At 44.2% G+C, this 22,562-nt stretch overlaps 1 long non-coding RNA gene and 1 gene segment (V, D, J or C); both read left to right on the plus strand.

Moving 5' to 3' along the window:
• The window catches only part of LOC109268035 (T cell receptor gamma constant 1-like), a 244,969-nt gene that overhangs the window by 170,426 nt on the left and 51,981 nt on the right, over nucleotides 1-22,562 (plus strand).
• On the plus strand, nucleotides 9,506-17,221 carry LOC109268042 (uncharacterized). The gene is made up of 3 exons (XR_002080437.2): nucleotides 9,506-9,987; nucleotides 16,683-16,830; nucleotides 17,018-17,221. It is a non-coding gene; the product is annotated as an uncharacterized LOC109268042 (long non-coding RNA).

The following is a 22,562-nucleotide window of genomic DNA, read 5'->3' on the forward strand; positions in this document are numbered from 1 at the left end:
GAAAACAAAATCCAGTTCTCTGATATGTTGAAAAAAAGAAGTGATTCTGTGATCTTCAGAAATGCACTTGTAGTCCTCTCTCTGTGGTTAACTAGCTCTGGCCGAGCTTTTGCCATCACTGGGTCTCTGCATCCCCATTGGTTGTGTGGGCATTGGGCTCTGTATGTCCAAAGGGCCCTTGCTGTTCTAACAGCTCATAACCTGTGACTAAGGACAGGAAAGGTTGGGCTGTGGTTGCTCAAGTGGGAAAGAAGTTGAGAGTTAGTAATAGAGAAGGTTTTCTTATAGGTCCTTCTGACTCTGTGATATTGTGAGATCCCAGTGGGCACCATATTAGGTGGCCTTACTGGACTTCAGGACATTTTTGATTATCAGGTAAAAGCCTCCATTTTCTTTCTTATCTGTGTCCAAGCCAGAATTGGACTAGTCTTACAGGTAATATTGGTTAATAGGATTGGATATAGGATTCGTTTCAGGGGCCCTGCTTCTTTTCATTGTTACCAGTGGGTCTACTTGAGGGAATCCCCAGAGTACATGCAACACATGTCAACTGTTCTGTCTGGTGTTTGGGGAGAGGAGAGTTGATCCTGAGAGATTCTCATTTTGGTGGCTCCATTTGAGAACCAAAGGAGTAAAATCAGAGGCGCTTGAATAAATTGAAAGTGGACATAAAAACAGTAAGAAGATAAGCAAGGGGTATAGTCAACATACAAGCCCAAGCCAAAGACCCACATAAATCCATTTGGTTGGCACTGCCAGTGATTGGTCAGAATGGACTCTAAGAGGGGGGCATGAATCAGGACTGGGAAGGCAGGGCCAGGCCTCATTCTTCAGAGGCCAGGACGTGAAAGGAAAGTTTGTTTTAGAACCAATGAAAAAGCTTCTCTGTAAGACCTGTCTCAGTGTTATTTTATTATGTCCCTGGTATAAAGAACCAAAAGATCCCAGCACCTCACCAAGACACCTATGTAATAATAATTCAATGTTATCTTCCTTTTGGGGGCAATACCTCCATAATTTTCCTTTAGGTTTTGCTTCAAACACACGTACCCTTGAGCTCTTTTTCATCCCTGAGTTATAGATTTTTCACCAATTTCATGAGTGTGGCAGCTATATGGCTATCATGAGAATTGGAAGAAAACTCTTACCACTGTATAATAAGAAATGAGATAATAACCTCAAAACATTATGCAGAAGTATGTACATTTACATGGACATCTTATAGATCATTAGTTTGTAGAAAGTTCCCAAAGCTTGTTGAAATTTAATAATTAATGTAGTTATTGCTTTAGATTATATGACGTTTCTATACTCTGCTGTGAATGAAGAAAAATCTTGGAGGAAGAATTCACAATTCTTAACTCTTCAAAATAAAGCAGACTTTACTGTTGTTTGGAGGACGATGTAAGAGGTGACTTTTAAAGAGCCCCTGAGCTCCTGTGTTAGCTGAGATGGCTCAGGGAAGAAGCTCGGTTGTAATGGGAACTGACACTGTGATGTGCTGACCCTGTGCTCGAACTGTCCTGTGTGGAACCTCCTTCAGTCCTCAGCAACCCTATGAGAAAGATCTGGTAACGTTCCTGGATCGTGCTGTCAGTTAAGTGGCTGAGCAGGAATTCAAATCCAGGTTTTTATCACTCCAAAGGCTTTATGGGGGCCCCTGGGTGGCTCAGTTGGTTAAGCATCTGACTTCAGCTCAGGTCATGATCTCGAGGTTCATGAGTTCGAGCCCCGCATCAGGCTCTGTGCTGACAGCTAGGAGCCTGGAGTGTGCTTTGGGTCCTGTGTCTCCTTCTCTCTCTGTCCTTCCCCTGCTCATGCTATCTCTCTCTCTCTGTCTCTCTCAAACAAACAAAAACAACAAAGGCCTTGTGGTTTTCATCATTCTCCTATTCATTCATTCATTCATTCATTCATTATTCATTCAAAACCAGCAAACCATTTTGCACATTGGATATGGCTTCCTTCCCAGGAAGCTTCTCATAGACGGAGAAGTGGAAAATTCAGGACACTTACAAAAGCCATCCAGTCCCCAAGAGGGATAAGAATAGATGATAAAGTGACCTAACTAGAAGAAACATCAGATTACATCCTTGGGCTCCTAGCTCAGACCTTGCTGAGGACACAGATGCAGGAGACAAGTCCTGTAGAGACAGTGGCCAGGTCCCTGTGGGAGGCAGAAAGGCATGTGTATGTGTTTGCAGGGGTGTGGGGTCATGGGAGGGTTTTTGTTCAGTGTTACTGGCGCATTTCCATACAGTGGATCCCAGCAGGCGCAGTAATACAGCCCAGCATCATCCTCACTAATTTTGTGTATCCTCAGGCTCGCTGGCAAATCCCTCTGTCGTTTTCTGGCTTCATATTTTTCCTCACTAACACCTTGTTCGTGGACCACATTTTCATTTGAGGAAATATACAGAATGCGTTTTAGAGGCTGGTCTGGCCTCTGTCGATACCAGTGTATATTTACGTTTTTCTTTAAGACACCTGTTTTTACTTGGCATTCTAAAAATGCTGTGTTTCCTTTTTTCTTGGTAATGGATGGTATGAATTGTGTTATGAAAATGCCTCCATTTGTATCTGAAAGAAAAACAAAAGCAACAATTAGCAAAATTTAGACATTCATTGAAATAATACACCTTTCTTCCCCATTAATGAAAAGCTTGGGGTCAGGGGGTCAACATTTTCTTCCGGAAGAATTCAAGGTCATGGTGAAATTTGTAGTTTACTTTGAATGACCTTGTGGGTGGCCTTCTGCCCACATGGGCCACTAGAATGTCGATGCTTAATATCACCTTTCTTCACTGAATGAAATGCCCCGTGGGTAGAGCCACTCACAGCTGCAAAGGGAGGCCACCAGGACCAGCTGGGACAGGAGCCACATTCTGCCAGCACTTGTCAGGAGAGGTGGTTGAATACAGGGCTGATCACAGCGCAGATCTGGTGGCTGTTGCCGTAAGAGGAAGTGGTGCTCTGAGCACACAGCTAAGAACCAGAGGAAGAGACCCACAGAATTTACCCCAAATCATCCTGCAAATAAGGCTACTAACCTGCTTTATCAGCAGATTTCTCTCATTACTGTGCATTTGTTATCCAATGATATTAATGTAAAGAAGCCATTTTCCTGGTAAAGGACTATTGTCCTTCACCAGTTCAAATCAGAGAGTGGGAGGTGGGGGGGTAATTCTTACAGTTTTTCTATGAGTTATGAATTATCTGCTTCCTCTCTCTGTCTCTATGTCTGTCATTCTCTCTCTCTCTCTCTCTTTCTCTCTCTCTCTCTCTGTCATTCTCTCTTTCTCTCTCATATCTTTCCATTGTCATTTGGGTAATATCTAGTGGCCCATAGTCTTTCCTCATTTATCTTAAATCCACTGATGAGCCTTTCAGGGCATTCTTCATATCTGTCACTGTGTTTTTTATTTCTTGTATTTCCTTTGATTCTTTCCATCTCTCTAATGAAATGATTTGCCTGATCTTGCATCTTGTTTACTTTTCCTATTAGATTAGATCCTTTAAAGCGTTCATCAAAATTATTTTAAGTTCCCTGATGGTTCCAACATCTCTGTCATGTCTCAGTCTGGTTCTGGTGACTGGTCTGGGTCCTCACACTGTGTTTCCTCTTGACTTGCTCTACGCCTCTGGGTGTCTGGCTGGAAGCTGGCCACATTGTGTGGTAGAGTAGATACTGAGATAAATATGTTTTGTGCTTGAAAACGAACACGCCTTGGGGTGCCTGGGTGGCTCAGTCGGTTAAGCGTCCAACTTCGGCTCAGGTCATGATCTCACGGTTTGTGGGTTTGGGTCCTGCATCCGGCTCTGTGCTGACAGCTCAGAGCCTGGAGCCTGCTTCCGATTCTATGTTTCTGTCTCTCTTTCTCTAGCCCGCCCCTCCCCTCCCCTGCTCATGCTCTGTCTCTCTGTCTAAAAACTAAATAAACAAAAAATTAAAAAATAAAGTGGACGAAATGAATATTACATTGCAAAAATGTTGTGATTATATATATATATATGTAATATGTATACATAATATACCTAATATAATATATATGTGATATCGGCAACATGTTTCCTGGCACTCAGTGATTTCTTCTTTGGATTTGAGCAACATAAACTTTCGGGTAATCTCCAGACAGTTACCTGACTTGGTCCAGATGTTGAACATAGTCTGAGTTTTCAGAGGTTGAGGAAGACGTCCTGGGAAGTGGAGGCCAGCTCTGAGCACAAGCCAAGAAGCTGGCCACGGTGCTCACGTAGGGAAGAATGTGGGTAGACACAGACCTGAGAAGAGGTTCCGTGTGGGTTGTCCGGGCACCTCTTGACCTATGTGTCCAGCTGACACAGTAGTAAATACCCACATTTCCTTTTCTTGCAGATTTATTCTCAAGGTCAAAATGGACCCGGGAACACTGTTTTTGGCGACAGAGCCTCATGGTTGATAAAAATCTGTCAGGCTATGCTTCAACCAGTATGAGTGGCTGAATATCATCTTAGGCAGTGTTTGGACTTTTTCTATATTTCTCAGAAAGATTAGCATTTCAGATCGCTCCAACTTAAACTGTCAAACACAAACTGGGCTCAACAAAGAGGAGTTCTGAACACCAGCTTTATAAAGATGCACCATTAAATCATGTCTTTGCTCTCCCACCAAAAGTTGAAACGAGTGAGGAGCCGGTCTGAGCTCAGACGAAGGAGAACGTCAGTACTTCCAACACTGACATCTTGCTGAGGAGGCAGGAAAACAAGAGTTTGATGACCAGATGGTTCACTCAGGGGGGGAAGGGTGTGATCTGACCCAGGTGGGTCACATGGTCTCTACAGGCCATCCCATGCTGTCTGCACACCAGATAGGACACCCCAGGGGTGCGCGGAAAATCAAGGGAGACAGCCTTGATTGTGTGCTGGTTTGGGGATGATGAGATTGCCTTATTATCTTCACACACCCTGTGCCCCTCCCAGGGTTGCATACAGTACATAGGAAAAGACGCCTTTCATGTTCAGTATGAAACCTTTCACCTTCTGGTTTCAGGGCAGAGTGATGTGAAACAGTGCAACAATTTCCAATAACTATATCCAATACTGAGATCCCTATTCATATTGTTTGGATGCCACAATAATTCCAAAGGCGTGAGCAGTAGAATGCATTTAAAAACTTAATTTGGCCCCCACAGTACAGATGCAATGTCAGAAAATCCTAATTTCAATGTCATATCATTCACTTGTTTGGGACAACACCAGATAGACTAGAGTGTAGACTGGGTCATGGCTTGAAGTCTGCCTAGACCTTGTAGCCTCTCTCATGAATATGTCAATACCTAGATCTTCCAGAAGTAATTTTGGTATGGAATAACATTAATAGTACTATTTTTTGAGCATCTGCTATCTTTTAGGAGCTGTGCCTTACGTATGTTATCTCAGTTTCTCCTCTCAAAGGTCTGGAGACCTTATAGTCTGTTGTACAGATGTAGAAAATGCACCAAACAGATATTAACTCATGTATCCAGAGTCACAAAGCTGGTATCTGTGGGACCCTGGGAACTCAGTGAAAAACTCCTGTGGAAAAGGGAAAACACAATGATAACAACATAGGTCTCCCATGACTATACCACTGTAGGGCAAACACCATTTTCAGTGCGGTACATTTATTTATGGTTTTTCTTCCACAGCATATACATATACAGACACACATAAAATTATATGATTATATGCAAAAAACTAATTATACACCTATATAAATTTAAATTATACGTACACATACATATATATAATTTAAGTGGTCATTTACTTAGACTTTATACGATTTAGCTTTATTTATGAACTTATGATTATTTTTATAGCTGAAATTTATAAATAATTAAGTATACACTTGTACACATCTTACAGTGTATATGTTTCATAAGAAATTTATATAAAATCATTGTAAACCTTTTAAAAATCAGAAGAAGTGCAAAAAATAAAAATAAATATTATCCACAACAGGCTTTACCACTCTTAAAACTCTTAAATTTACCTTGATTTTATTAATATATCCATTCACATATCTGTGAGCTCGTCACATATGCAGTTCTTTATTCTTTTATTTTTCTCAATATTTTCAAGTTAGTATTTTCTTTTTTTAAATATTTTTAACGTTTATTTATTTTTTAGAGAGAGAGAGAGAAAGAGACAGAACACAAGTGGGGGGGAGGGGCAGAGAGAGAGACAAACATACACAGAATCCACAGCAGCTCCAGGCTCTGAGCTGTTAGCACAGAGCCTGACTCAGGGCTCGAACCCTCCAACCGTGAGATCATGACCTGAGCCGAAGTCAGATGCGTAACTGATTGAGCCACCCAGGCGCCCCTCAAGCTAGTATTTTCAGCCTTATTCCTTAAAGTCCCTATTTTTGGTAGACACCTAGTGTTTCATATTTTGGTGCAACATTAATTAACTTCACCGTTTTCCCACCATGGACACCCCTGGGAAGGTAATGAGAAGCTGATACGGCCTCAACCCTTTTGTATTACTCATAAGTGACCCTTACTTTTAGATCCTGACTTCTCCGACTGTGAGTGAAGTACACAGGGATCCTGCAGGAACCTTGTGAAACGAGATTGGCATTCAGGAGGCCTGGCTGAGGTTTGATTTTCTGCATTTGTAACAAGCTCCTAGGTGAGTGGAGGCTGCTGGTCCACGAATCAAATGTTGGGCACCAAAAAGTTAAAATACACATGCAAATGATTTCATTTTCAAATAGGCAATAATAACCCATATAATCGCTGCAATGCCCCAATATATTGAGCATGAGGCATGCTCCAAGCGTCGTGAGAACTTTACACGCATTATTGACGTTACTTCTCTCAGGACCTCCTTCAGGTTAATATGTTTCCATTTTAAAATAAGGAAAATGAGTCAGAGATATGTTATACAATTTATTCAGAATAAGTTCATAAATGGGGAGAGTGGCTATGCAATGAAGGGACATTGAAGAAACACTAAGAAATAGGGAAACCTATAGTAACAATAAATGTCACTCTCAGTGTATCATTCTATGGAGGTGATTGACGAACTACTTCTGTGTAGGGCCACACGATAACATTTTAGGGTTTTGGGGTCTCTGTTGCAACCATTCAATTCTGGCATTTAGTGCAAAAGCCACTATAGACAATTTATGAACATATGGGCAAGGTGGTGGTTCAGTAAAACTTTATTACAAAACTAGGGGCTGCTGGGTATGAATATAGTTTGCTGACTTTCTGTTCCATGGCAACCATTATGGCTAATTGTAGTGTCTTAGTTTGTATTTTTTATGGAAGATACAGAGTAGTAATATTATTACACAGAAAATTAAAAATATATAACAATTTTAAGTGTGTCATATGTATATATAGCTATATTCTATATTATTATATACACAATCTCATTATTAAATGTATAGATCAATAAAATATTGAGGATTATGCATACATAATAGATTTTTATTAAATTTTACAAAATCTTTAAATGTACCAAGAAGAATTAAAAGCACCTATCTTTCCAGAGACATCCACTCTTTAAACTTTGAAGAATTCCTTTGCGTTAGTTCTTTTTATGTATTTGAAAGCGTATTACATAAACCAGTTCTGTGTTTAACCTTTTCCTTGAATATGTGGTGAATATGTTCCAGGTTCTTATAGTTGATCCAAAAAACATGTTTTTAATGGCTCCATAATATTTTGTCACTTCAAAGTCTCATAGATGATGGCCCCTTTCCCTCCCGTCACCACTGTAGGGGTTCCTGGTCGTTTTGTGTTGAAAAGTCAGGGTGGCTCTCCCTCCTGAGATCAGTCTCCGTGGGGCCACTTCAGGTGAATTCTGCCCTGCTCTTCTCATTATTAAGTGATATAATCTGTGTAAAGCATTTGATACAGATACGATAAGAAGCTAAGTACTTCTTTTCATTCCCTTCTTTCTAGAAACGGTTCACATTCTCTGACTCTATATTCCCCTCAGGGATCTTCCTACCGTTGCTTCTGTAGATGTGTTAGGGGACAGGTGAGGCCCTTTGAGACCCAGGCCCTCCGGGTCCTCCAGCTGGGGACCCACCACCGTCAGGAATCATGCTGGACAGAAAGTGGGACACAAGATCCGGAGTTTGCCCCTGGGAAGGAAGACGTTCAGTTTCCGTGGCCTCTCTGCACGTGATAGAAGCACCTGATCCGTAGAATGAGAAACAGAATGAATGTGTTGTCATTATCTCAGGAAGGAGGGATAAAGTGCATGGCAATTATGTATTCAGATGTTCACATTTACCAAAGGTACCAAAATTTTTGCCAAGTAAAGGTTTTTTTCTCATCTTTGACAGTGAACTCTAAAGAGGTGGGAGAGGAGTTGGAGTTTTTTTGTTTTTGTTTTTCTTGAGAGAGAGAGAGAGAGAGAGAGCTCAAGTGAGGGAGGGTCAGAGAGAGAGGGAGAGAGAGAATCCTAATCAGGCTCGTGTCCAGTGTGGAGCTTAACTCGGGGTTCCATCTCACGACCTTTGATCATGACCTGAGCTGAAATCAAGAGTCTGATGCTCAACTGACTGAGCCAACCGGGGCGCCCCAAGAGAGGGAGTTTTATAGCTTCACACATAACACAGTGTGTTTCCTTATTTTTGAAAACTCATAGCCATCCAGTTACTAATCACAGATTTCAATTCTCAATAATTATTTTGTGTTTTATTGATGTGTGAAGGACATGCCTTTCTCTTCTTTACAGATGTAGAGACTGTGTATTATCTTTCTTGTTACCAATCTGATTCTTATTCAGGATCTTTCTTTCTCTTTGTAGAACCCTGGAGAACTAAGTCTTGGAGGCATATCCGCCATGTTGGAAGCATGTGAAGTGCTCAGGGGCTGTTTAAAAGTACATCTCTGTTTTCGTCCCCGTATCGATCCCTGGATGTGGAGTGAGGCACTGTCTATCTCTCCAGGATACAGAATTTATACTTTGGTGTCTCATATTCCCCAAAGAGCTGGTTGCTTACTTCAGGGTTTCACGGTCACTAGATTCCTTCAGGATGGCCTCAGTTATTATGTCTGACAGATCATTCTACCTGTGAAGAACTGTAATGCCCGTGAATTAAATCAGAAAGTAAAAATGACAGGAAATATTTATGTCCTTTCCTCTCTTCATTCTGAGCCACCCGGGTGCTAGAAACCTCTGTCTCCACAGTGAATTAACAGACACATGGATTTTTCGCTGATCCATCCACCCTATGTTTTCAGAGTTCCCAGACAGCTGAATCCAGCGGGAACCAGTGTCAAACTGCTTTCACGCGGACCGTCATCGCTGGTATCACGTGGGGCTCGCTGTGTGAGCAGAATCTATAATGTCTTCCTGCAAAGGTCAGGCACTACTGCAGAGGGAGAGGCTCCGGCTGGGCACCGGGCTGTGCGGCCTCTGTGGTTGCCCATGTGGAGAAGGATGTGGGTGGACCCAGACCCGAGCACGGTTCTTGTGCAGCTTCTCCTGGCAACTCTGGTGCTGTGGCTCCAGTCCCAGAAGGCACAGAAGTATACAGCCTCATCTTCTTGCTCTAAGAAATTTATTTTCAAGGTTGCAGTGGAAGCGTGAGCGTTTTTACTTGCCTCAAGTTTGTCGCTCTTCCCTCCTAAAGAAACTCGAACGGGGTGTGTTGAGACGAGTGTTAGATGTTCTATCTCCTGATCTGGCTTCTGCCGGTACCAGTGTATGGCTCTATTGATGACCTCAGCGGACATCTTGCACGATATGTGTGCACTCTTCCCCCTTGCTCTGGAAATTGATATTTCAGGTTGTTCCAGTTTCCCCTGCCCAAGGCCAACTGCAAGCCAAGAAGAGAAATCCCCATGAGCAAATGATATGGAAAAGGGCAACAATAAAGAATTTCTCAAGTTCTCCTGTAGACTGAAGTGACTGGGGGACACTCACAGGCCCAGAGAGATGAGAAGATGATGGCCACAAGCAGTGACATCCTGCGGGCCAGGCTGGCTCCCCAGGGACAAGGTGAGAAGTGAGGTCCCCGTGAGCAGGACTGGGCAGGCCAGTGATAGGAGGGCGGAGCTGGTTCAGGATTTAGAAGAAGTGGTGGCTTAGAGAGTTTCCTGACCAACCACAGGTATGAGCAGTTCTGCGGCTTCCTGAGTCCCGTGAGTGCTGGGCAGATGGGGTAAGAGGGCCCCCAATCTGGAAAGAGATCCTGGTACCAATGTGTCTGTCTGGGGTGGGGCAGGATGGTTCTCACACCCCCTCAGCCATTCCCCCTGGGATCCCAAACCCCAGAGACATTGCCCAGAGACATGGGGCCATGCCTGCTGGGTTCAGCCCCCGTGTGTATCTACCTCTGATTTGCTGTTGACTCGCGACTCGGATGGGAAACCTGACCTTTACTCTTCTGTAACAACCACAACAACACAACAATCAGAGACTGAAATATGTCATCGATGATTTGAATACGCCATGTGAACAAGCACCAGAGTATCTTTGGGTCTTGTAAGTTAATTGTGATGTCACCAGGCAGATGAGGACTCAGAGAAATCAAATTTCATTTACAATCTGGGTGCCTCCAGGAAGGGAGTAAGCTGCAATTGCTGGGGGTCGTGAGTCAGAGCAGTCTCTCGAACCAGCTTCTACTTGCCCTGGGCCTTGCCACTGTCTCATGAGCATGATGTCACATGTGGGATCATTTTCAAAGCAATGTTGTGTTTCAAACGTAATGGTAAGTGCTAAAATTAATGTACATCCAATGTCCATTGTGGACTTGCTTTTGTTAAGCATATTTCTGAAGGTTTTCCTGTATAATTTATGTAATCCTCTCCCCTGTCCCAGGAGATGGCTGTTGTGATTAATCTCCATGTCACAGATGAGGACATTAGCAGGTAGGGTCCTGTGGCAGACTGTCCTGAAAGGGAAATCTTCCAGATGTGTGCCTGCTGTATTCCTTTACACGTGACTTCTTTTTTTTTGTTTATTAATTTATTTTTGAGAGAGAGAGATAGAGAGACTGCACAGGGTAGGAGCAGAGAGAGAGGGAGACAGAATCCCAAACAGGCTTCCCACTGTCAGCATAGAGCCCAACCAGGGCTCCAACTAACGAACCATGAGATTATGACCCAAGCCAAATCAAGAGTTTCTGCTTAACCGACTGAGCCACCCGGGCGCCCCAGCCATGGTTTCATGAGTGACACTCATACTGTCCTGCCCAGGCTCAGCTGGGTGTGGCGGCAGGTCTGGGACAACCCATGATCGCCCACAAATGCCAGAGTATGTTCTTGTGAAGTTAACAAACACTAAGGGAATTCAAAGTGGCCCAATGTCGCAACTGAAACAGCATGGACTATGCATTTGGAAACACTTCTGTTCCTCTCTAAGCAACAATTCTTTCTTCCATGAATTAGGTTCATTTGCAGGATTTTTATGACGATCACATGAGCTCCTGGATGCACACAACATCTGGCTCATTATGTGGCAGCCAGCGGAGTGAATGGATATGAATTCCATGCAGTTCTTTGCCAGCCTGAGCTTTTGACACTTCTGAAAATCTCTGGGGAATGAAACACTGCACCTTGCTTCTCTCTGAGATAATCAGACCATTTCAACATACCAAGTCTCCAAATAGGAATCCAGCCCAATAGGAAGTTAGGTGAAACCAGACATCTGGGGTACAGTTGGTAGCATCTGTGGGGGTACAATCGACAACCATCAGGCTGTCTTTTCTCTTTCCTCTGAGACTGAGGCATTGACCCGAGGAAGGTCACAGGACATAGTGCAGGCTGAGGCTGAGGCCTAGTCAGGGCTGAGGTCTGGGCTTGGGGCCAGAGTTGTTGGGAGGGATGCGGTCACAGTCATGATTAGGGGTGTGTGTGATTATTAACTTAGTATAATGGTAATATAGATTTCCGGGGGCCTTTCTATTAGGTCATCGTGTCCTCTTCTACTTCTGCACGTTTTATATTAAGGACCAAAGCAGAACGGACAGAATTTTATGCACCTCGTGGTTGTGGTTCTTTGTCTGTAATTGGTCTTGAACAAGGGTTTTTGATCCATAAATCCTGATTTGGTGTTGTCGGTACCTGTGTGCATGAAAAGTGAAATCTGGATACCCTGTAGTGAAAATATCATTTCCATTATTGAAACAAATATTTCTGTTGCTTCCATTATGTATATCCACTTGCAAATCTAAACAAAAGAACAGCATTTCAAGAAAAGCCAAGGTTATCAAGAAATAAAACATGAAATTTAAAAATTTAAAAGTATCACTCAACCAATCTGAAAAGTAGGGAAACAAATTCACATTCGCAGGTGAATACTGCCTGCTCAGGCTGTCTGCCCACAAAGAAGGCTAAGGAGGAGCCAGGGACGCCGGAACAGGAAGAGGAGAGGGAGCCTCCAGGAGTGTGAGCACAGGAGAGGGGTGACTCGGAGCCCGATGCCAGATTGGACATTTCTGACATTGCTCTAAATGGCTAGCAATATATGGGAATTTTATCCATATGTATATGATGCCAAAATAAGCAATCCATTTACGAAGGTGGAAGTTTCCCCTAGGATGATTATTAGCAAGATTATTATTTCATCAAGAGGATTTTGCTGATTTCAGTAGGAAAGTTGGCCCCAGTTACCAAGTCTGCGATGACCTGAAATCCCCTTTTGACTTTCTAGGTGACAGTCATCACTGGTCCCTCTGCCCATCTGCCCCTAGGGACTCAGGTCAAACGCTTCTATGACCCTTTATACAGATCTCGGCTCTGAATCTCTGGTGGCCCCAGGGCCTGGGGAGTCCTTTTGTTTGTGTGAAGGTGGGAGGGCTGTTTCTTCATGTCCTCATTGGAAGAAGCCAGGATACTCCCAACTGTATCTTTAGAGAAAGACTCCATAGAATCAATGTCCCCAAGGATTTAGGCTCCTCTTATAGCTGGGCTGGATGTAGTGCAAGAGCCAAAGGTTGGAATTATGAATTCTGTCCACCTCCCAATAAGTCTTTGGGAAAGGTAGCTAGGCCAGGATTTCTCGGCCTGAAAATTGCTACCATTGGGGGCTCAGTATTTGTTTGACATGGGGGTGGGATGTCCTGGGCACAGTAGAATGTTTAACATCATTCCTGGCCTCTACTCATGAGATGCCTATAGCACCCCCAACCTGTTGTGACAACCAGAAACGTCTTCAGACATTGCCAATATCCTCTGGAAGGGAGATTGCCTCCGGTTGAGAATCAAGGTTTAGGCCCCTCTTGTAGGATACAGGCACACCTTATTTCTATGGTTTTGAGTGTGGGCCTCAGCCAGCCAAGACTGGGACAAAATCATACTCCCATTAACATCCAGCCCACAAAAGTTCCATTCGCTCAACGAACAACACCATTAATGTGCTTTCCTTGGGGATTTCGCTCCCTCATCTGGGTGAGTGTAACAGGAAACGACTCTATCACTTTGTTAACATACAGGTCCTGCCTTGCTCAACTGGCTGTTACCTGTTACTTTCATATATCCTGTGCTAAGTTTCACTTTTGCTACGTCGGCCATGTGTTTTAGTCATTGTTCAATTTCCCTACTGCATCTAGCATGGTGCCTTCCCTTTAGTGAGAGCTCCTTAAATATTCATTATCATTAAATGATCATTCATATTCTACAGCTTATTGACACAAATGACAGTTGTTAAAATAAAAGGCTAAGTCTTTAGTACAGTATTTACAATTTCCAAGATGCTTACATCCTTCAGCTCGTTTTCTCTAAATGATGTTATCTTGAGGCAAGAAGTGATTCCCAGAGCGATGAGGATGTAATGTAAGGCTTCTTGGATCGTACATGGTGGAACCGAAAGTCACACTTCTTTCTCTAATGCCAAGTGCGCAGTGTAGAAGAGAGCCCAAAGACATCCCCGCTGCTTCTAAATCCCATTCTGCATGTTATCAGCATGACTTATTGACTGTCTAACAGTGTCCTTAACTACGTAAATGCAATAAAGAGTTCAGGACCTGACATCTACTTGTCCCTCATTTCATGCCAGGCCCTCCCTGGCAGCCATAGAGGAAGTGAGCATATCTTGGCCATTTGAGTCAAGGCTGCCGTTTTGTTTTCAAACATCTGAGCTCCAAGAGGCTCCTGGGAGGAACACTCACCATAGTGGACTCCTGTTGTGTCTTATCTGCACCCTCTTTAATCAGGGCCACAAATAATAATGACAAGTGATATAGTTTTGTTGAACTCTTACTATGTGACAGGCATGGGTCTAAATTCTTTGCATATGTAAACTCAGTATACCTCCCAGCAACCCTTTGAGGTGGGAACACTTATACCTCTTTAAATGCCTTGGGGGACTGGATCTCAGAATGTTGAGCTGGGTGGTAGCTGTATGTTCTGTGTGGGCACCTATATATACTAGAGAACAGGGTCATCAAAGGTAGAGAGGGGCACACTCCATCATGAATGTCTGAACTCTACAGATTAAAGTTATTAACGCTCTGTATAGAGGTCTCCAAACATTCTTGAATTTTTACCATGGTGCCTCCCTCCTTCACGAACCTCTTCTCTCCAAATTTGGGCACAATGACCTACTATTCACCATAGGGTCTAATGCTCATGTTCTCATCACCAGTGTTATCCCGTTTCTGAGCAACAATCAGGCTGTTACCAGTGGGGCTGGGAGTGTGTCCAAGAGCATTTCAAATACAGCAAACAAAGTGGTCAAAGCAACTTCAGTCACCGTGATTGACCTGGAGGTCCTTTACTCTCTTGTCCATGCACCCATGAGGAATATGTCCGCACTCTCCAGTGGGCTGAGAGTGGGGGAGTGGAGCACCAAGGGCAGAAATCAAGGAGCACATCCTTGTGTTCCATCTTGATGCTTCTTTGCTCAATAAAGAGTTCTTGTTATGCCTATCTTTCCTCGTAGAAAAATTCTGGGGACCCAGACGTCAGAAAAAAATTGACTGCATGATAAAATTCTCTGCAAAAAATTCTCTGCTGATTGTCTCTAAATATACACCACAGAGATCAATTTAAATAGCTCTGTGTGGCTCCCAGGGCTGGAATATACCTTATATTTACAGAAAAAAAGAACTTAATCATAAAAAGGATGGTTAAATAAATTCTCTATTTCTGTCCAACATGCCTGCTTCAAATGTTTTCTTTGTTTCGCTTTGCTTTGCTCACCAGTCTGGATCAAGAGCTCAGATTTTGTAATCAGACAGATCTGGCCTCAGAGTCCCACTTGCTCCTTATTATCAAGGCACTTAATTTATCGAGGCATCAAATTTCTAAAATATCTATGAAATTGAGATGATGATAATAATTAATAGTTATCTCACAATATTGTTATTAGAATTACATAACAAAAAGTATGTGAAGTATTTAACACAGTGCCTAGTACATACGGAATATTCAGTTAACACTAGCTATTAGTATATTCTTATCAGAATATTACATTATATTTATTAATTTTTATATGGAACCGAGCGCCTTGAGAGAATGAGTGCACATTCAACTCTGTACACATAAACTAGTTAATTCTTCGTTTTGGTTTGGCTGAGCAAAGAAAAGAAGCAGAGTCAAAGAAATCTGGTGACTCACAGATGTGCGATACAAATAAAGCATAAGATAGCCATACAAATGCTAATTCCACCACGTCCAAAATGTAACTGCAGATTTTTGCTAATTACTCTGTAACTTCCACTTAGAAGTTGAAAAAATAAAGGCAACCGAACCACAGTACATAGGAATGACCAGCTTGTGATTGAAAAGTTAACTGTTGACTCATAGATGGTAGGCAAGTAGATAAAGGAAGGACAGGAGAACGGATCAATTATGAAGCAAGAGAGGCTATATTTTAGTCGACATTATGAAAGTAGCAGGCGTTTCTCTAGCCCCAGATATTCAATAAGAGCTGGGGTTGTTTCACTACCCTACTTGCGTATTATATTAAAGAACATCAGGAACACAGAATTGGATTCCTCATAACATTGGTGAATAAAGTGCTATAATCATTTGTCTACACATGGACTTCTTTTAGGTTACTCATTTTATTCTACTTACATGATGATGACTTACTCAATATGTCAACAAATACCACAGAATCCATTATGTAACCGAAGAACAAAAGCATTACAAATAATCTGCATGCTACTTTCTTAGTTCATCAACCAGAAGAGCACAGAATTTAATGATAATCTCACAAACTTGTCCAGTTTCCTGTTTTGTTACTGCAGGAACAGGGCACATCCTGTTCTGTTAGATACAGGTCCTTGGTGGCTTTGTGGGAACTGAAATGAAACAAACTAGATAAAATGGTCCCCCTGCTCCCGTTTTAGTTATTTAGTGGGAAACATAACCCACTTATTTGACCATCTGCTTTATTTCTTCCTTTTGCTCCTCCAGATGAATGGTCTACCTCTCTTTACCTTGTCCTGGGCATTACGAGGCAGACCCTAATGGACTACATGGATGGTTTTCGTTATTCTCTGGTTGCTGCTTGGAAGCAGTCAATGGAAGCATCAGGAGGAGGCTGGAAAGTGGGAGCAGAGTGAGCTCAGTGCTCCCTCCCTGACAGGTGGCCTTGGGTTGGCTGCATCCTCCCCTGGAGCCAACATACAGGGCCCTCTACCCCAGGACAGAAGTTATGCTCAGGACCCAAGAGGTGTAGGTGGGAGTGGCCATTCCCTTTTATTCCGATTAACCCACTGGAGGAATTTGTTTCTTTTCTTTCAGTGCCTGGATCCACAGGATTGGAAATCTTGTGCCCAGAAAGAAATGCTTTTGTCAGGTAACATGGTGATGGTTCTTTGGACTTCAGTTTCTATTGGCCAACATTGGATAGAAATCGGAGCAAAGATGTCCATTAGTGGAATCCACAGGGGTTAGTCTCAGGGGTCCCAGAGCAGGATGGGGAGCATCAATCCTGGGGATGAAACAGAAGATTTTGGAGAATCCACCTTTATGGCCCTCAGCATCCACACTTGTCCTTTGACCAGGAGAGAAATGGGTTCCCCCAAAGAAGGGGACACACAGAGTCCTAATTGAAAGTCTATCTTCTCTGTCACCAGGTGAAGATACATGAGGTTGACTTCCAGCAACCTTCCATGAAAGCTAGAAGACTACGTTTTCACACAATAAAAGTACCAATCGACTTGATGGAAACTATGGTTGTGTGCGATTCTGCTGGAGACCATCTCATTCCTGCATCTGCATGTGGGAAAAAGATACATAGAGAAAACAAGGAAGTTACCGCACAGTGTTACTAAGAAGACTGAGTAGTAGAAGTGAGAAGTCACTCACTTCTTTGTGAGTGGCACAAATAGTGCCACTCTCCGTAGTACTTGGTACTGTCCTACTCAGGGGAAAAGACACAGCCCAAGCACCTACTCTGAGCTCTCCAAGCATGACCCTTGTCTCTGACTTGGAGTCCATGGGAATCAGGAAAGAAAATAAGATTTTTTAGTGAAAGAAGCAAAGGTTGTTTGAGAAGAGGGGAGAAACGTGATCAAGACAGAGCCAGTTACAGGTCTTTCTAACCATCACATTTCACCTGCTGTGTCTAAGTGCTCAGTAATATGCAGAGATTTTAATATTAAAACTACCTGTGGGTTCCCTGGGCTGTTGAGTCTGTTAAGCCGTGAACTCTTGGTTTCGGTTCAGGTCATGGTCTCACAGCTATGGGATCGAGCCCCACTGCTGGCTCTACGCTGAGGGCGGAGCCTGCTTGGATTCTCTCTCTCTCTTTCTCTTGATCTGTCCCTCCCTTGCTTATGCATGCACTCTTTCTCCTTCAAAGTAAATAAATAAACTTTGGAAAACAAGCAAGCAAGAAAACAAAAACAAAAACAAAAAACACCTAAGTGAATGTCTCTCTCTCTTTTTGTTTAATTGATGTCTGTGCTAGGCCTTGACCGGGGACTCCCACAGGGGGTACAGCTGGCTCCTTCGCTGCTGCTGCTTGAGCCTCAGGTTTTCCTTGTACTTGTTCAGCAGGCGGAGCATGGCACGTGTCTTCTTGGGCCGCAGATCTAAGGGCTTGTACTTCTTAGCCTGGAGAATCTCCTGAGGTTCTCTGGTTGATGAGGGTGAGAACAGGGCATGATCTCACAGCTCGTGGGTTCGAGCCCCACATCGGGCTCTGTGCTGACAGCTCAGAGCCTGGAGCCTGCTTCAGATTCTGTGTCTCCCTCTCTCTTTCTCTGCCCTTCCCTCGCTCACACTCTGTCTCTCTCGCTCTCAAAAAATAAATAAACATTAAAAAAAAAAAAAAAAAAGGAAGAAAAGAAAAGAAAAAACTATCCTGAGCTCAATGTGGAGAGGTGACCTCTCCAAAGCTGGTCCTTTCCTCTGCTCCAGGCTGTGTCCCCGAGCCCATTCTCGTGGCTGAACATAAAAAGCACCCAACACAAAACAGTCAACCTGAATATCCAGGTGCACCTGGCAATCTTCACAATTTTGATTTTTCTAGATGATTCTGAGGTAACAGACATCACTTTTCCCACAGTACTAGGGTGTGGGTGCAGTTGGTAATGGATAATATAACTATGAAAATTGTGATATTTAAGATGTCTTTAGACTTAATCAACCCTGATATGATAATATAACGTTGGTCGGACTATTCAAAGTCTTTGTGTCTCACCCACCTCAGGAATGAAACAAATGAGCTGAGCCCAAATTCTCGGGACATTTTGAGCTCCATCTGTGCAAAATCCCCTACCCTGGAGATAACGTGGGCCCCTCAGTAATACTCAAAATATCAATCTCCCTTCAACAGACTTTGATGGAGCCTCCACCATACCCGGTCTTGTACATTCTAATAAGATACTTTCAGTGTTTTTATGAATCGGTCATTTAAACAACCATTTCATTGGCAAATATTTACTTAGGAAAGGAGGTCTGGGTGGCCTCTGGCTGGTTTGCCTTTGGTGTGTGTGGCCAAAGTGTCCTTGGTGAAGCTCACCTTAGCCAAAAGGAGAAGAGTAGGAGGTAAATGACTCGAAAGATGTGTTTGCACCCAAAGGATTGTTTGCTCCATACATAAGGCCACTGTCCTTCCCAGGTATGTGTAACCAAGGCACTAAGGAACCATGTGGAAATCTGAGATTTTAATTGATTTGGGATGACATCTCGTGAGTGCCTTCATATTTCGCTAATTTCTCTCTCCCTAAACTGTAATACTCAGATCTCGGAGTCACTCCTCTGCGGAGTCGGACAATGAGAGGGTGCCACAAGAGGAAAGGGTTTGGTTGTATTAGAAAATGGGGAAGACGAATGAAGGAACATCCCCTGAAAAGAGCAAAGATAAACTTCTGCGCCAGCTATTCCCACCCCTTCCTGCATATGCTGGAGGTGTTGGCCTTGACCCAGGCCTTCAGTACAAGGTCAGGGTCTTAGTTGGGCTCTTTGAAAAGGAGGTGTGTCTAAATTATAAATCTCCCACCAAAAACACAGAAGGGAGGCAGAGGAGTTAGTGAGCCTGAGGAACCAATTTCCTCGAGATCATTTAGACTTTCTCTTCATTAATCATGTTAGCAATGCCATTAAGCTGTATATAGACTTTGAAATTTCAATTGTAAATGGGTTTAATTCCACTCAGACTTCCCCAAACAGCTTTTTTTTCCTCCCTCCCCCACCCACATATAGTAGTGGGAGTTTTCCTTTTGGGGCTGGAGGATCAGTAACACGTTTTCTTTGCTTTGCTTTGCTTTGCTTTCTTTCTGTTTTGGTCTTTTCAATCAGTTGACTAACTTTATAAGAAGGTAACAAACATAGTAATATTTTATTTGTATAATTTTGCTCTATACGGAAGTCAGTCACATAATCTTAAAGTTGAACCACCCCATTTTACAGATGAAAGAATAGAGGTCTAGGGAAGCTGGTCCCCAAATCCCATATGGAGTCACTTTCAAGGAGAAGAGGAAGGCGGAGGGCCCGGGGTCTCGTCCAGGGCTGATGCGTGCACCTGCCCTGAGGATCATTTCCCCCACAGGAGAGTGAGCGCCAGGCATGGGTGAGGGTGCTGCGAAGTCAGCCACACTGTTTCCTGGGCTTCTGATCAAGGAGTCTCTGCACAGGAACCAGCGGTGGGCGGGGCGGCAACTTAGAAACTGGAGTCAGGAGTTTAATTCCAGTCTCAGCTTTCAAACATTTTGTGGCCCATCTCCAGAGAGTCCTTCACCCTTGATACTATTTGCACCATATTTTATTTGCACATTCTTTAGGGCAGATAGTCAGATTTTTAAATTGCCAGTGTATAAGAGTGCTTTTAATAGAAATAAATGTGGGTCCCAGTGGAAGCCAAAACTACAAATTTTATAGCTGCTACATTTTTAAAAAAGTAAAAAGAATGAGTAAAATTCACTTTAGGACTATTTTTATTTAGTAATCCCAAATATCCAAAGTCATTTCTCACATGCAATGAATATAGAGATTATTAAAGAGATATTTAATCTTCTTTCTATAGTCTCCAGAATATGACTTGTATACTACACAAGCAGCCCATCGCGGCGTGGACTAGTGCACTGGCTACATTTCAAGTGCTCAGTAGCCACATGGGGCTGGTGCCTGGTGCTCGTGGCTGCTGCCTTGAGCAGCTCAGATCCTGCCCCAGATGCTTCAGAAGCTCCGCCCCGGATGATCCTTGAAAAGTGCATCCAGACAGGACAGCTCCTGGGTCTGCACCAGCCTGCCAGCCAGGGGCTCCTTAGCCTCCTGGGTTATGTGCAGTGGACCCACGGAGGGGGCACTGGGGAGAGCCAGGGGTGCTGAGGGCTGACTCAGGGCGCCCCAGGAACCCAGAGGTGGTGGAAGGTATCAGGCCTGGAGGGCCCAGATTCAGAGACCTTTATGTGCAGCTGGGGGTGGGAAGGTGGGAGCCAGGCCAGCGCGAAGGGCGTGCGGTTCCCAGACAGCACAGTAATACATGCCCTCGTCATGCTTCTGCATCTTCAGCACCCAAAGGGTACAGGTGCTGCCATCCTTGGCCTCTGTGGCCGTGACATTGTCTGCTTTCTCGACAGATTCCCACTGCACATCCTAATGGAACATGGCCAGTTAGTGAAGCCTTTGGGGGACCTTTCCCTCCTGGTGGTGGTACCAGTGGGTGTAGCTGACCTTGGTTCCAGCCGGGCATGGAAGGGTGGCGAGCTGCCCTCACGAGCCACGACCACAGCCGGTTGCTCCAGCCTGACCTCCTCTGTGCAACCTGCAAAGGGGACCTCCATGAGGCAGGGGAGGCCTAGAGCCTCAGTCACCCTGTGCACCCTGCACCAGGGAGGGAGTCCGGGCTTACAGGGAAACAGGAAGGTGCAGAGGAGAACAAGGGGACCCAGCATGATTCTACCTCCTGCCAGGTGGACAAAAGCCCAGGGTGACCTTGCAGCGGCACCTGCTAGGAGGTGACTGCAGAAGGCTGATTAGGTTCTGAGCCTCCAGGTGGCCCTGGCAGGTAGTGATGAGAGAGAGGGGGGATGGACTGAAGGGGCCAGAGGGCAGGGACAGGTCTGACCACATGAGGGAGGGGAGAGGGACCACCAATGGTCAGGTGCTGAGAAACACTGAAGTTGGTGCAGTAAAAGCACCAGCAACAATAATAATCCTGGACTACACTTGAACACTGCACTAATTGGTTTCTGTTCATTGTTTGATTAAATCCTGAAAATAACCCTGTGGGATGAATATTGCTAACCTGGCTGGTATTTTACATAACTCTTCCAAAGCTGCATGCCTAAGGGGAAATAAGTGGGATGACAGCCTGGTCTGGCTGGAGACAAATCTCAAGCCTCAAATGGCCACTAACAGAGCAATGAGGGCGTGGCCTTCCTGGGGGGTGGGGACTAGCAGAGCAGCAATCCCCACCTAAAAGGCACGCCACCCCCCACCCCATCCAAGCTGGCACTGGAGCATTGTCCCCAGAAGAGGCATCAGGAGATTAAATGCCCTCACATAACACGATAGCTGTGCAGTCGTGGGAGAGCTGTTTCTCCTCCTTTTCCTCATCTGTCAAAAGGGACCTCGTTCGTTTGCAGGCAGAGTGAACAGGAAATGTGAGCAAAGCGTGTAGCCTGTCCCAGGTGCATAGACAAGGCTCAGGAAATGTTGGGGAAGGGCGTTTCACCTCAACACTGGCCTGGGTGCCGTCGATGATTTCTGGGATCCTCATAGTACAAAATTGTAGGGAATATTACTGTTTTTGGAAAATCAGGGGCATGTGTGAATGTGTGAGTGTGAGTGTGCATGTGTGTGTCCAAAGGCAGAAGCCTGCGTTGACCCAGGGGCAGTGGAGACCAGGGGGCGGAACCAGGTCCTGCAGTCCCAGGGTCAGATCCTCAGGAATGGTCAAGTCAGGGCCTTGTGAAGGGGCAGCTGAGGAACGCATCTGAAATGAAATTTTGAGAGATAAAGGGAGCATTGACTTCCAACTGAAATGCAGGTTCCTTTTCAGTTATGCCAAGTGTATCAGGGCCTCCTGGGTATAGTTACGGTCATCACATATGATAATTACAGCCTGACCGCCTAGAGGGAGAGGGCAGCTCCAGTCCAAGCCCCGCCACTTGGAAGACGTGCATCCTTGGGAAAGTCACTGTAAATGAAAATAATAATACTCTGGAGACA

Source organism: Panthera pardus, unplaced genomic scaffold, assembly GCF_024362965.1.
Source record: "Panthera pardus isolate Hobbes unplaced genomic scaffold, ASM2436296v1 HiC_scaffold_8, whole genome shotgun sequence".
Classification (NCBI taxonomy): domain Eukaryota; kingdom Metazoa; phylum Chordata; class Mammalia; order Carnivora; family Felidae; genus Panthera; species Panthera pardus.